At 40.7% G+C, this 16,585-nt stretch overlaps 1 long non-coding RNA gene across 1 annotated transcript in view; it reads left to right on the top strand.

Annotated features, from left to right (window-relative positions):
• Window positions 1-16,585, top strand: part of LOC120518073 — a 67,394-nt gene that overhangs the window by 10,471 nt on the left and 40,338 nt on the right. The window lies entirely within an intron of this gene.

Genomic DNA, 16,585 nt, shown 5'->3' with positions numbered 1-16,585 from the left:
CTGTAAAGTCACAATGGCACCTCACATTGAACATAGTAGAACAAAACATAACATTCTCAACCTCACTTAATAACGTTCTAGGTAAGAGAGGCTATTGCCTATCCCAGCAACATCATGTACAAGGCAGGAACTAACCATTGACAGAGTGCCAGTCTATCGCAGTGCCCACTGACACGCACACAGCCGGGTTACAGTTGCCAGTTACCATATTGGGGGCTGAAGAACTTGAAGGAAAACCCATAGAGACACAGGGAAAACATGCAAAGACCACAGAGGCAATTCAATCTTTGGTCCCAAGACTCTGGATCCATGATATGGTAGGGCTACCCACTGCACCACAGAAAAATATTTTAATTTGTATTATTTTTTAAGTGACCATTGCCTAGTCAGGTAAAGTCAAAAACTGAACTGGGAAGCTTATGATATGAAGTCCACCACCTTGACTGCTAGGCCACAATTAATATCAAATAAAAGATACTTGTATCATTTAAATTACTTCAAATGCAGGTCTTGTAATAATGACTTTTCAAAAATTACACAGTTCATTTAACAGAAAATAGTTAACGGAACTGACTCACATCTGGATCACCGAGCCGTGTACATGTCATTCTTCTGTTTAGATCACTCCCTGGATTCACATTAGCAGCACACATTAAGTTCAGGAGTATACAGAGGCACTCCTGGGGTCCTGCGAGCCTTGTATGCCCACTAATGAATGGCACTTACTGATGCCACCTCCTCATGGCATTAAATCTCAGCCCAGATTCTTTTCATGTGTAACTCCCAGATGGTGGAATGAACGGACAAACCTCCTTTCAAACTGCTGACTCGCTCACTGCATTTAAGAAACGTTTGAAGACACTTGTTCTGTGAATATCTGTCTTAATTGATAATGTCTTTGGGCAGTCCTGTGGTGCAGTGAAAGCTCTGCTGCCTTGCAATGAGGAGACAGGGTTTGAGTCACTGCATGGAGGTTGCATGTTCTCCCCATGTGTTTGTGGGTTTCATTCAGGTGCTCTGGAGTCCTGCCACTGGCCACAGATATGCAGATTAGGTGAATTGGTGTGTGTGTGTGTTTGCCCTGCGATGGACTGGCACCCCGTCCAGGGTCGGCTCCGACCTTGTGCCCTATGCAAGCTGGGATAGGCCCCAGGCCCCCACTGTGACCCTGGTCTGGATTAAGCAGGTTAGAAAATGACGTGTTAATTTCTTTGATGTGAGGTTCTTGTCGCTAAGACAAGAGTAACTAATGTCATGTTTTTGTGTTTGGTTTTAAGCTCTTTACTGTGATAGTCAATTTTGTAAACTTGTCCCATAACAATTCATCTCAAACAGTTCCATGGAATGATGTTTATTTGATTATGTTGTACCAGAGTATCTGCAGAAAAGTCCACATCAGCATGTAGGGTAAAATGCAAACTCCAAACAGATGGTAACTGGGGCAGCTATTTGAACCGATAAGTTAAGTTTGGAAACAATTTTTGTAAGCCACTTGACAGACATTAATACTATTGAATAATAAAGCTGTAAGAGTGGTCTAGAGGATAATATGTTAATCTGAAGAACAAAGGTGAGCACCTTCAACCTCTCCACGGACTCCCACTGTGACCCATAGCAGGTCACTTAATCTGTCTGTCCTATTGATGTATGAAGCCGTAACATTTGCATGGTAAGTGTAAAATATCTACCCAGTGTCATCTCTCTCTATATATAAAATTCAACATCTGTCTGTATGTTTGTCTGCTTTTCACAAGAGAACTATTTAACGGATTTAGATCAGGTTTTTTCTAGAATTTGCTTGGACATTCCGGTTGATTTTGTGACTTCTCTCATTGCACTGTTTTCACTGTTTGCTTGCGGTACTGATTAATTTGCATGAATCCGAGAGACACGCAGCGGGCCTGGTGGGCGGGGCACTTCTCACTCATGCCCCAGCCCCAGGGCATATCTTATATCCGCTTAGCTAGCGAATGAGAGAACTACTTAATGGATTTAGATCGGGCTTTTTACTAGAATTTGCTTGAACATTCCGGTTGATTTTGTGACTTCTCTCATCGCGTTAAGAATCATAGTTTGTTAGCAGGAGCGATATATTTGCGCTAATCTGAGGCAGAGGCTGAGGGGAGAGGGAAGCGTGATGTCAGGAGTAGAGAGCCAGGCAGGGCCCTCCTTACTGTCCTGTTTCACTTCTATATGGGCGAAGCCACGGGGGACGACTAGTATCAAATAAAGGTCAACTCAAAGAGAATTGCAGGGCTGGATGAATGATGAAGTAGCCCATATGAAAGTTTTCTTAGTTGACTCGTCATTACTCATGTCCAGGTAACAGAGTGAAGCAATGAGGTGTACTGGGGTATTTATACACTTGGTGCATTCAGAAAGTATTCAGGTTCCTTCACTCAGTTTTGGCTGCGTTACTCAAGGACAATCAGAGACTTGTCCCAGTGCCACTCCAGTGTTGTCTTGGCTGGATGCTTCATGTCATTGCTGTGCTGATATAGGTGTACCATCGCCCCAGTCTGAGGTTTCATGTGCTCTGGAGCAGGTTTTCTTCATGGACCTCTCTGTATTTGGCCACATTCATCCTTACCTCAATTCTGACCATTCGTCCCGTCCCTGCTGTAAAGATGGACCCTTATTGAATGAAGATGCCACTACTGTGCTTCACCAGTGGGACGGTATTAGGCAGGTGATGAGCAATCTGTCTTTTAACAGACCAGCGTCCTTTAAACACGATTTGGGCAACTCCAATTGGGCTACCATAAACCTTTTATTCAATAACATCTTCCTTCTCACCACTCTAGCCACACCTGATTGATGGAAAGCTGAGAGGACTTCTGAAGCTCTGTCAGAGTGACCATTGAGTGCTTGTTCACCTATCTTTGCATGGCCCTTCTTGCCTTGTTAGACAGCCAACTCCTGGCAGAGTCCTGGTGGCTCCAAACTTCTTCCAGTTTATAATTATTAAAGCCACTATGCTCCTGGGAACCCTCAAAGCTTTAGAAATGGTTTTATCCCCTTGGCCTGATCTGTGTCTCACCACAGTTTGATCACAGAGGTGTACAGATATATGCAGTGTGAATTGTGGGACCTTAAATGCACAGGTGGGGCATTTCTAATTGATGTCCAATCAGTTGCATTTACCACTTGTGGACTCCAACCAAGTTCTCGACGCACCACAAGCACAATTAAAGCAAACAGGACACACCTAAACACAATTTGGAGTGCCACCGCAAACAGTCTGAATACTTCCATGAATGAGAGATTTCAGTTTTTGATTTTTAATCAATTTGCAAGTCTTTCTGAAAACATGTTTTTACGCATTAAAGGGTGTAGACAGATGGGCAAAAATTGCACATTTATCCAGTTACAATTAAATACACAACACAATTAAGGGTACAGAAAGTGAAGAAGTCTGAATACTTTCTGAATCCACTTTAACATGCAGTCTGGCACTGTGGGTATCGCAGATCTGTTGAGTAGAAGCTCATGTTGTGTACTGTAGCACTTTCAGTCCTGACCCCAATTCTAGTTTGTGGACCACAATGAAGAAACCTGATTACAAGCAGCACAAATGGCCAACTCAGACCATAAATGAAGGTGTAAGACATCACGAGAGGCTGTGGGAATGGGAGACAGGGACCAAATTAAGGAAATGCCTCAAAAAGAGCTCCTGAGTGGAAACAGAGGCTAATTAAGAGTGGGCTTTACATTGATGCTGGAAAGCACTTTAAACACTGAAAACCCCAAGTGTATGAATTTGGTAGAAATTGTGACTCTCACCTTACAATCTATGCAGGCTTCATTCTTTTTCATTTTCCGCACAGCAGTAAACTATCCCCTTGCTGACTTGTTAAGTATTCTGCTTTTCATTTCTCACCCAGGATGACAGAGTTGCCTCATGCGTTCATAGTTCCAATCATGCACTTCTTTGTTGTCTGTATGGGGTTTTCCTCAGGGTACTCCAGTTTTCCAGGCAAATCCCTAAAAATGTGCAAATTAGATTTATAATCAATTCCAAATTAGCCCCAGTGTGAGTGAGGTTGAGTTCTTGAGTGGACCCTGCAGTGGATCAGCGTCCCACCCAGAGCTGTTATCTGCCTATCACTCACTGCTGCTGGGGTAGGCTCTGGCACCCGTGACCCTAAATCAGATTAAGCAGCTTTGAGGATGTGATGATTTTTCACCCACTTTTTGCAGGGTTTAGGATGATATGTTAATCTTGCATGGTGACTCGGTGGATAGTTTCTGTAATTGCTCCAGGATAAACTCCAGAAAAACTTGGAGACCTGCTGGAGTGTTTCATGCAGATTGATTAAGGCTTTCAAGGATCACTTCCTGGACACGTCCACTTGCACATACTCCTGGAGGCTCTTCTCTTTTCTGGCGCCCATGTGGTGTTAATTTACATGAAAGCCTGCCTTTAATTTTGCAGTTTGATGTGTGATACACTTTATGATTTATCTGTAGCTTTGGGGTTAATACATGATGTCCATATGGAGCAGGAACTACACTTTAAAATTTGAAAGGATAAATGCCTACCAGCGGGGTTGGAATTGTGATTATCACAAAAAAATCCCAACAGCAATTATTCTGAATGCAAATGTTCCGTGTCAGTGATTTTTAACCCAAGGATACATAAATGAAAGGGGATAACTGAATTCTCAACTTTACGGTGGTGGAGCTTGATCATACAATTTATAGAAACAAAGGAATCCTTAGCCAAAGCTAAATATGACAGACTTGCAGTCTTCACCTATTTAAGAGACCCATAAAGAAAACTACCTGTGAATGCAGATCCTGGAATCGTGGGCCAAACAATAAGCATAATGCAAAAAGTAAGGAGATAATATCAAGAGATAATGTACATAATACTAAGTCAAATGTTATATAAGTTTATGAGTCCTCTTCCCAAGTCAAAAGAGCCCATTTTAAGGCTGAGGGTGACAAAGTGGTGAGCTATGGAACAGTTCACGCTGAGTGCAAGGAACACAAACAGAATTAATAAGACCCCATGCTGAGACCAACAGGTACAAAGATGGAGGACTAACAACATCTCTAGGACAGGCACACGGAAGACGAGCCATTCTGAGATCAAAGACTAAATAAACGTCATCACTTCATGTGAAAGGAAGATGGGCAAAGAGTGGCGCGGTACAGTGTCCTCCCATTAAAGCAGAAGAGTAGATCCAGGTGATGTACATTCTGTCTTACTGTCATACCAATGGTCACAAAGATAAAAAGGTCATCCCATACCAAGACTGAGGGAGCACACCACCTCAAACCGAAGTCAAAAAGTACATGAGAACTGCACATTACACCCCATAATAAGACCAAGTGATACAAACAGAAGATGCATGTGACATCCATACTAGGACAGAAGAGTATAAGGAGAGGATTTATATAATGCTTCATTATGAGATCAGGGATAAATTGAGGTGAAGTCCACACCCTCTCATGCTCATACCTAAGAATTCTGGAAGAATCCAGAAGGACTGGAACAGAAAATCTCATTATATGCAGATGACATGGTACTGTATATATCGGACCCAGAAAATTCTGTGCCTGCAGTCTTAGCAGCACTCACAGAATTTCAAAAGCTCTCTGGTCTCAGAATTAATCTGAATAAAAGTGTACTCTTTCCGTGAATTCAAGCATATAATATTAGATTAGACACCCTTCCTTTTATCATTGCAGAACAGTTTAAATACCTCGGGGTAAACATCACAAGTAAACATAAAGCTCTTTATCAACAAAATTTCGTCGTCTGCATGGAAAAAATGAAACAAGACTTGCATAGATGGTCAACCCTTCATCTCACACTAGCTGGAAGAATTAACACTGTTAAGATGAATATTCTTCCTAAGCTCCTTTTTTTATTTCAAAACATACCAATATACATTAATAAATCGTTCTTTAAGCAATTAGATTCAACAATAACCTCATTTATTTGGAATTCTAAACATCCACGCATCAAAAGAGCGACCCTACAAAGACAAAAGGCAGAAGGTGGCATGGCTCTACCTAACTTCCAGTTTTATTACTGGGCAGCAAATATACAGTCGATAAGAACCTGGACACAAATAGAAGAACATACACAGGCATGGACCGCAATAGAAGTAAAATCCTGCAGTACTTCTTTGTATTCCTTGCTTTGTGCTCCAATAAACACACGTTATCGGCAATACACTAATAACCCAATTGTGCTCCACTCACTTAGAATCTGGAACCAATGTAGAAAGCATTTTAAGACGGAGAAGCTTCTTTCTGTGGCACCCTGCAAAAGAACCACCTCTTTCAACCTCACAAACATATGCAGTTTTTAATATCTGGAAAAATTTGGAATTAACTTGCTTAGAGATCTTTATATAGACAACGCCTTTGCATCCTATGAACAATTACATTCCAAATTTAACATTCCAGCTACAAATTTCTTTCACTATCTTCAAATCAGGAACTTTGTTAAACAGAACCTTCCAGATTTTCCTCATCTTGCACCCTCATCCACGCTGGAAAAATTATTGCTCAATTTCAAGGAGTTAGACTCCATCTCTACAATATATAAAATCCTTTTACAATCCCTTCCTTTCAAAGATCCAAGAGGACACTGGGAAAATGACCTCTCAATTAATATATCAGAAAAGGAGTGGAAAGTAGCAATGCAGAGAATTCACTCAAGCTCCATATGTGCAAAGCATACAATTATACAACTCAAAATTATATATCGAGCACATCTGTCTCGACTAAAACTCTCCAAAATGTTTCCAGGGCATGATCCAACCTGTGAACGCTGCAAATTAGCCCCAGCCTCACTAGGTCACATGTTCTGGGCCTGCTCCAAATTAACATTATTCTGGACAAAAATTTTAATTACCTCTCAGACAGTCTTGGACTCACAATCCCTCCTAACCCATTAACAGCTGTGTTTGGGGTTCTTCCAGAGGGTCTTAAAGTGGAGAAAGACAAACAAATTGTGATTGCATTCACTACACTGTTGGCACGCAGACTTATTCTGATAAACTGGAAGAACCCAAATTCTCCTCTTTTAAGTCAGTGGGAAACTGATGTGTTATATTATTTAAAATTGGAAAAAATCAAATACTCAGTTAGAGGATCTGTGCAGACTTTTTTCAAAACATGGCAGGATCTAATCAGTAATATTTTGAAATGATTTTATAAAGCACAGAGAATTTATTAATTTAGGTATTTTTACAAGCCTTAAATTTTACACCGTTTGGCTTGCTCTCTCTCTCAAGGGTGGGGATCGATCTGTTCTTAGCATAATTCTTTTTTTTTTGTAAAACTTGATTGCTATGTATTGATTGTAATAAAATTAATAAAAAAAAAAAAAAAAAGAATTCCAAAGAAAGATGGTACAAAACTGAGACCAAGGGGCACATGGAAGACAAGTACATTACACTACATATGGATAAGAGAATATATCTATCATATAATTGAACACTAAGGTCTGTGTGTGTGTCTGGTCCACCTGAGCAATCTGATTGGTCAGTTTGGCTTTGGTGCTGTAATTGTAAGTAGAAGTGCAAGTGTGAGACCCTGAGGTGGCATGCTAAGTCACCTTCACAGACAGCAAGTATAAAAGCATACAGTAGATGAGCAAGGTGCCACAAAATGAGAGTCTGAGAAGCAGGCATTACAGGAAGAGCAAGCAATGGGCAGGAGGGGTTCAGAAACAGGAGGATACCGAGGAAAGGTGTAGGAGGAGCGCTAAGGTTACATGAGCGGACAGAGATTTCAAATATGTTTAAATGTATTTATTTATTTGTTGACAGGCAACGTGACTAGTGTGGAATAAATGTTTATATAGTTAAAAGCAGCCTTTTATTCTGTGATTACCATGAAATGTCCTGATACTGTTAGTCACAAAGTTGTGCTGAAAGAGGTGCATTCAGATTCTCCTGTTACATGGCCGAGAGTTAAAGCTGTTTATCACGGATCACAGCTGAGGTGAATCTTGGAGCCAAACTTTGAACTGGGCACTGAGTTGCAGTCAAAGGCATGGCATCATTCAAGTTCTCGTCTTGAGAAGTGCTGAAGTGGCAGTGAGTACAGACTTCAGACTGGTGCAAGAAGGAGACAAACAGACAGAAATATACACAGTGGTCAAAGTAAGCACGTCTAATTTCCATCTGTGAAGAGAAGACTTCAAGCTGCAGGTTTGACTGGGTGAATGGCAGAAAGAAAGCCATTGCTAAAATGTTCAAAGGTTTTAGAACAACCCATTTTGTTCAGTTTTTCTTTAAATTTGCGCAGTTTAATGTTTCAAAGTACTCCAAAAAAGCACAGACAGTCCAGTCCGACTTGCTTCCTTCGACCACTGTTCGGCTACACTTGAAGCTGTTGTCCAGTGAGGCACCTACCACACAAGCTGTTGACTCTCAGAAATGTGTCTTCTGATTCTGTTGTGATTTTGGGCTCCAGTATAAATGTCCCTTCATTTGGACGGTCCAGCTTGTGGGGAGTCAGTATGGTAGCCTACCCTACACAATGAAGACAAAAGAACACTACAAGATGATTGAATGAAAAGAACAATTCAGGGGATGAAGACAAGAAAATACCCAAGCCACTGAATATTCCTTGGAGTCCAGTTAAATCAGTCATTAAAAAACAGAAAGAGTATTACACCGCTGTAAATCTGAATAGAGTAGGCTATCCATGATAACTGAGTGATTGGGAAAGAAGAAGATTAGTGAGGGAGGCCACCAAGAGACCTATGAGATCTTTGAAGGAGTTACAAACTACAGGCAGACAGCGACTGCTGCCTGGGAGCTTCACCAGTCAAAGGTATATCGGAGAGTGGCAAAGAGAAAACCACTGTTAAAGAAAAAGCACAAAACATTGTCAAGAAGTTTGTCAGAAGGCACCTGGGAGACTCTGACATCAACTGGACTTGGAAAGGGCATTTTTAGAAAGAAGGATGGGGAAAACTGCAGTGGGCAGAAGTATGAAACTCTGCACCCAGGCTGTCATGGCTGCCATTCTTATATATTTATGCAATCAGTTATTTTATGTTATATATTTATAATTAATTTAGGCCACTTTAGAAAATCCTGTTTTTATGTTGAGAGTAAAAAATGCCAAAATTAAACCCACTGTGATCAAATGTAAAAAAAACAAACTGAAAACTTTAAGGGGGTAAATACTTTTTCTAGACATTGTATGAGTAGGTCCACATAGTTCTAGAATAAATTACCAGCAGTGAAAAACTGAGTTTTATACCTAATGGGCAACCCGTTTGTGTGTGTGTGTGTGTGTATATATATATATATATATATACTGTACAGTATATATTATATTAAACCTATTATATGTAAATACTGTATACTTCTTCTTCATCTTTTCCCACTTCTATATGTAGCCGTGCTTAATCAACACTCTCGGTTCTGCACCTCCTCGCCAGTCAAGCTCTTTTCCTTTAGATTTTCTTTTACTTTATCCATCCACCTCTGTTTTGCCCTCCCTTGCCTTCTGTTCCTCTTTACTTCCATTCCCATCACTCTTTTCTCTACATATTCATTGTCTCTCTTCATTACATGTCCATACCACTTCTGCCTACTTTCCTGTACTTTCTTAGGTGTGTCTCCCACTTTTGTTGTACTTCTGATTGTCTCATTTCTTATTCTGTCCTTTCTTGTAACTCCACACATCCACCTCCACATTCTCATGTCTGCCACAATTAACTTCTTCTCCTGTGCTTTCTTTACTGCCCAATGGCTCAGCACCAAACTCCTTTTTTGTTGTTATCACTGTCTTATAACCTTACCTTTAACCTCAGCCTTAATTTTTCGATCACACAATACTCCTGATACATTCTTCCAATTGTTCCATCCACATTGTACTTAGCTTATCTTTGCATCCAATTCTCAGTACATATATAAATGTATGTGTGTATATATATATATATATATATATATATGCTTAGGTCTGAATCATAATCTGATTGTTTAGGTGGTTACCTTCCAGGTAACGCCTGTGGTTGCTCGACCAGTTGGCAGCCATCTGCCACGTCCTCTCAGTTGCAAGAAGCTGCTCATAGATATGTGATACAGCATCTGCCAAATAATACAAAGAATACACAACACTCGTCAGATGTACGCACTTTTGCATCCCCTTACACAGATCGAACCTCAGACATCAGGACCTGAGGTGAAGCCTCAGATGTTGCGTCACAGTGGCTGGTTCTCTTATTTGACAGGGCAAAACACATGTCATGTACACTTGGTATTATTTGACAAGATACTGTATAACATAAATATATTATGATGGATGCCCAGTGCCCTTACCTCCCCCAGAGTGCTAGATGGCAGCCCCCCCCGGGTTGCAGTGATGCCTCGGATTTCCACAGGGCTGTATGGGAAATGGTATTTGTTAGCTCAGCTCTGTTGGGTTCCACGGCTGCTACCAGGGGGTGCTTCAGAGCCCTACTGCATTGGGCTTCCACCACAAATGGGAGTACTTCTGGATCATTCTCATGGGCCGCCTAGAGTTCTCCTGGGTGCAGTGTAAAAGGGACCACCTCACTTCATTCAGAGAGCCTGAGTCAGGAGGAAGACAATGAAGCTTTCCAGGAGTGGAGGAGGATGAGAGACAGAGGGGAAGAAGATGAAGAAAAAAAAAAGAAAGCACTGTGTGCTCTTTATTTGACTGTACTTTTGTGCTGTGCAGCATTTCCCACAAGAAATAAAGCCATGTATGTGAAAAAACTTGTGTCTGTGTCGGGTTTGGGGACCTGGAGTGCCTCTTGTAGAACACAATGTATATATAAATATACAGTGTGTATATATATATATATATATATATATATATATATATATATATATATATATATATATATATATATATAGGTAGTATACACAGTAGTAAATAATTAAAACAAAATGGCCTTGTAAAAAGAAGCACAAATGGCTTGGATAATGCAATGAGTAACAAAAAGTACAAAATAAACAAAGAACACAAAAAACTTATTGCCCCTCAGGTCTGCCTACACAGGTTCTGTACCCCTGTCTACCACCTGGTGTGCCCAGTGCCCTCCTTTTCTTACCTCCAGTCCCTTCTTATCTTCTTGCTGTCACCCAAGCCTTTTTGCTGACTCCACTTCCGGCTCCAAGTTCATTAGAAGAGTTGGAGAGAAGCAGCTTTATAGTCACAGCCTAAGAGCAGCTCTGGGTTAAACCAAGGGTGTATAGAACAGGGATACGGAACGTTTTATTCTGAAATCAAAGATTATAAAAGTATAAAATGCAGTAACAGTTCTGGTTGAGGTTGAGCTGTACAAGGTGAGGTTGGTGGTGAAATATGGGGCCATACCATCTCATTTCAAGGGGCACAAAGAGATAACTGTGGTGAGGAAATGCGCCTCAGACTGAGACTAAATGTGCAGGACAGTTCATAATGAGATTAAATGCACAGAGTCCAGACCCACACAAGTTCTGATGTCGAGGCCAAAGAGCATTCCAACTGAAAATAATAAAGAGCCCCTGGTGTCAGTTTTACAGGGCTCTTGCTTAAATTAATCAGAAGTTAATCTTCTTTGTGCTTCTTTTATGTTGTGTGTGGTTTTTCTAAAGTATCAAAATGTTAATATGCCCTTAAATCATGTAGTATATTTTAAAGGACTTTTGCTAAACATACTGTATCAAGAACATTAATATGGCTGTGTATGGTCTATCTGATTTTGAACTCTGAAAACTCTGGAGCCCATCTTGACAGCGTTGAGCACAAGGCTGGCACCAACCCTGAGTATGGCACAGGTCTACTCACACAGACCCTTATAGTTAGCTATACCAGGCTAGTTTAGAGTTGGCAGTTAACATAACATGACAAGCCTTTTTTCCTCCTCAACATCTACACAGAAGTGTTGAGGATGTGCCAACTCCACAGATACCAGGCTGGCATTTGAACTTTAAGGCTGTGAGACAGTGGTGCCAATTACACCAATGTGCCATATATTTTTAAGAATATTTTAAAAACAAGTCGGGGTATCTGATGTTAAGAGTTGAGTAGCCATCTGTCGAGTTGATGGAGCCGGCCCTGGCCTGACGGAGCAAGGTATGAATTGGATTATTTCTGCTCTGACTAAAGACTACAGATTTTTAAACTCAGCACAAAGTCCTACTTCTATTGATTCATGTTTACAGATTGTTTAACGTGTGTGGAGGATACATCCACTATTAGATACTTTACAAATAAATTCAAGTTTTTATTTGAAAAACTGAAAATCTGAGGCGGTAAATCTGGATATTGTTAGACCACCCAGTTTAATAGCCCCCTAGACAGGAGTCATAGTAATGTTATATATTTCCCAGGCAGCCTACTTCTCCACTTCTCTCATTGTCCGGCATGACAGGCTTATCTCAGCAGCGATCAGCCAGCCCCTAATTTGACAAATAGATTGCGCTGCCGAACCTTGAACCCCAGAGTGGGTTAGGAGAAGGCCGTGCTTTGTTTTATCTTTAATTTGCGTTTTTTTTGTTTTTATTAAGAATCCAAAGAGGTGTAAGACATGCCATCCATCCACCCATTTAGTATTATTTAGTGACCTGGAGAGTCAGTGCCTGTCTGAGCAGTACCAGTCAGAAGGCAGGCACCAGCCTTGGGTAGGGTGCCAGTCCAACATAAGGTAAACTCACAACCACCCATACCAGGTCTGCTTAGAACTACCAACCACATGGCATACACTGCAAATAGACCTCCTTCAACTGGGATGGTTTCTGGCCTTTACTTTGTGTGGAGCATTTCATAAGCATTATAAAACCATCTCTGCCCCCATCCATTTACTGGACTGTTTAATCTACCAGTCCATCACAGGAGGGCATAATCCACACTCACTCCCTCATTCTCTCCACTCCCACTCCAGATCTGCTAATATAAATCAGTGCCTGCTTTTACTTGTTTTTGAATATGTTTAAAATTCACATCTTCCACTGTCGGGTGGCACGGTGGCATAGTGGTAGAGCTGGGCTTTGCATCCCAGATGTTCCCTGTGTCCGTGTGCGTTCCCTCCGGGTGTTTCCAGTTTCCATCTAAAGACATGTAGCTTTGGCTGAATGTGTGCCCTGTGATGGACTGGTGCCCTTTCTAGATGTTGTTCCTGCCTTCTGCCCTATGATTGCTGGGACTTGCTTCACCTGCCCTGTGGCTCTGTTCTGAATAAGCGGTTTAGGGAGATGGATGGTTTGGTGGATCTTCCAGTGTTGTTTGATTTGATCAATGCTGACGAAAATGCAGCTTCCTCTCTTTATTTCTACTGCTTGTTCGGATTGTCGTTTCTGCCTTGCCAGTCATTTCCAAAATGGATTTTCTTCGTGCTGTGATCACTGTCCTAAGGCTTTGAGAACCGCAGTAGGTCAGTGTTTCTCAGACCTCACCTTCTTTGCTTTTTCCCCTTCCCCACCATAACCTCTCATCTATGGGGGAGGAGCGAAAGCTTTAGATTCGTCAAAAATTTCAATCTCTGGTTTTCGATGGGTCTCGACATTTTAGGGTCCCCGATACTGAAAACTTTGATATTTCGATGGTGGGTGTGTGTCCGTCTGTGTGAGTGTCTGTGTGTCACAGTTTCTAGAGCTAAAACACTGAATGGAAAAATACCAAACTCGAAACTTGAGCCTGTTATGAGATTAGTCTTTGAGCCAAATCATGTAAGTGAAAGAGACACTCTAGAGGAACCCTCAAATACCTCAATTCTGCAGTTAATTATGAATTCTTCTCATCAGTTGCTATCGTAATGACCTATTTTATGATCAGAAAGGTCAGCGCTATACAATTACTGACATGTTATAGAATAGTTTAGGTAACTTGGTTCCTAGGGAGCAAAGCCTACTGACACTCACGTCTGAATTTTTCCTTTTTGAATTTTTTTTGAGGCAGGTATTGTATGAATGACAGATTCAAAAAAAGGGATCAAAGTTAGCTTTGTCGTCTGTTGGCTTGGTTTGTATCTCATTATTGTTTAGCTGCTGGATTTAAATGATCAAAATGCACAAGGCAGGGACAACATCTAGACAAGGCACCAGTCCATCAGAAGGCAAACACAAACATTCTGACAGAACTACATGTCTTTGGATGGAAACTGGAAACACCCGAAGGGAATGATCATTCTTGAATATTTTAAGCATTTATAATCAAAGCACCCTGGTATATTTTGCCCAGATTGTTTTTTGTTAGAGTAACTTTTATAAATCTTACACCATTTGTCTTTTATTCTCCTTTTTGAGCGTCTATTGCAGTTTTTCCATAGGCCATGTGTGATCCTGCTGTCTGTCAGCACATGTTGCACTGCTCATTTTCAACTCTGTGCTAATAAGTGATGTGCTTCTCTGTTGTGAAGCTGACTCGTTGGTTGCACAAGACGCTGATGCTCACTTCTGAGTGGAAAGATCTTCAATTTTTGCCAGTTAGAAGTGCAAGAGCCAAAGTGAATATGTCTGTACAATTTTATTCTGCCTGCACTCACCAGCAATCTTCTCAGAGACTGTGATTTCTTTTGTCTGTCAATTCTCTTCCAAAGGCTTATGCAGAATACCACAGAGAAACTGAAGACAGCCGGCATGGTACTACATGACTTTTCTAGTGATTTGCACTTGTAGCCTTCATTTATATAATTTTTAACCTATCAGGGGCAGTTGTGGCACATTCACATTACCTGCAGTCATGTAGTGTGACATCCCCAGTTATTCAGTCATTAGACCATTAGAACAGCCTAGACGAGAAGAGGCCATTCAGTACAACACAGCTTGCCAGTCCTATCCACTCAATTCTAACAAAATAACATCAAGTCGAGTTTTGAAAGCCCCTTACGGTTTACCAGACTTCTTGGTAGCTTATTCCATTTGTCTATGGTTCTCTGGGAGATTAAAAAAAATTAATGTTTGTGCAAAATTTACCTTTAACCTATCTCCAACTGTGTCTCCATGTTCTTGCTGAACTCATTTTAAAGTCACAAGTTTCGATCCACTGGACTAACTCTTTCCATAATAATGAACACTCCAGCCATGTCTCCTCTTAAACTGAAAAGGCTCACCTCTTGTAATCTTTTCCTCATATCTCACCCACTGTAGTCCTGGAATCAGCCTGGTCGCTCAGTCATAGTGGTGTGCGGCTCTCCAAGACAAAACCAAGCAGGCTTGTCTGCTGTCTTAGTGGAGGGCTCCTGTGTGTGTGACAACTGACCCACCAGGGAGAGCTTAACTGAAAGGACAATGCACACAGTGAGTCCGCAAGGAAAGGAAACTGCAGCTGAGACACAAGCTATCAAGGGGCATCAATTTCAGAAATAGCGTATATCTTCAGAAAACAATGTAGATGATTAGGTAAAAAAAATGAAAAACCTCGCATTGTGTAGTTTGTGTTTGAATACAAGTCAAAGTACACTTACAAATGTCTCCTTATTATTTTGATTAGCATTTTCCATACTGTCCCAACTTTTTTTGGAATTGGTGTTGTACATGTAGATTGTCTTTTTTGGAAATGTTATTTTCTTCTGTGTGTACATTGGAAGGTTTTAAAAAACATTCCTATTCATATGACTGACTAGTGTTGGCATTTGGTGTTGCCTGAGAAACTTCTAAATTGCATGTTTGAGACATGATAGAATGCGACTTTCATAGTTTACTATGAATAAACAGCCTTGATTCTTACAAATGCCAGTAGAATTTATATTGGTGGTTACTATTTTGAGTGATTCCTTTTATATTGTTTCCTTTAATACACTGGACATTGTGAAGGGTGGCATGGTGGCACAGTGATTAGTGCTACTGCCTTACTAATCCTGACTTTGAATTCCATTACAGGCTTATTATACATGTGCGGCATATCCAAGAATTGAGGAAGGAAAACATTTCTTTACCCATCAGGCACAATTTTGGATTGGATAGCTTAATAATAAACATTGTATTTTAATGTATACTGTTATTTTTAACTCACATATTCAGTTCAGGGTCACTGAGCAAAAAGCAGGAACCATCCTTTGACATGCAGCATGTATACATTAAAAACACCAATTAACCTAAGATACCACTTTTCTTTCTTTCTTTCTTTCTTTCTTTCTTTCTTTCTTTCTTTAGGAGTTCCCACTTTCTCGTGTCTCATCAGACTCCCACTGGCGGAGAGAGTTCACGCTTGCTTCTCTGTGATTACACTTGATGTTATACATACAGAGCCTTGGAAAAAAATGTATGAATTCCAAACCTAGCACTTCAAGTTTAAAGACTAAACCTACTGCCCTGTCACCAGAACTGCTCCTTCTCAAACTAAAGCAGCGCTTCATAGACTAAGCCGGCAAAGTCATTAGTTTCAGTATCAGATCATTGGCCTGAGTTTAGGAAGAACACAACCTGTGATGGACACAACTCAAATGTGTTATATTGGTGTCAGCAGTGGGATAGCCATAACAAAGATGAATTTAAAATGGTAAGGAGTGCAAGAGAGTTAAGGAGTGGATCTATTGTAGTGTGGTGGAGAAGCTTTCCAAGCTACAAAATATTTACTTTAATTCAGTAGGGTAGACTACTTTTGTTTTCTCTCAGTGGCTGAACTGATTAGTATGAGGTTGCAAATCTAAGCT

Source organism: Polypterus senegalus, chromosome 17 (genome assembly GCF_016835505.1).
Source record: "Polypterus senegalus isolate Bchr_013 chromosome 17, ASM1683550v1, whole genome shotgun sequence".
Lineage (NCBI taxonomy): Eukaryota > Metazoa > Chordata > Cladistia > Polypteriformes > Polypteridae > Polypterus > Polypterus senegalus.
This window is presented reverse-complemented; position numbering and strand designations above follow the sequence as displayed.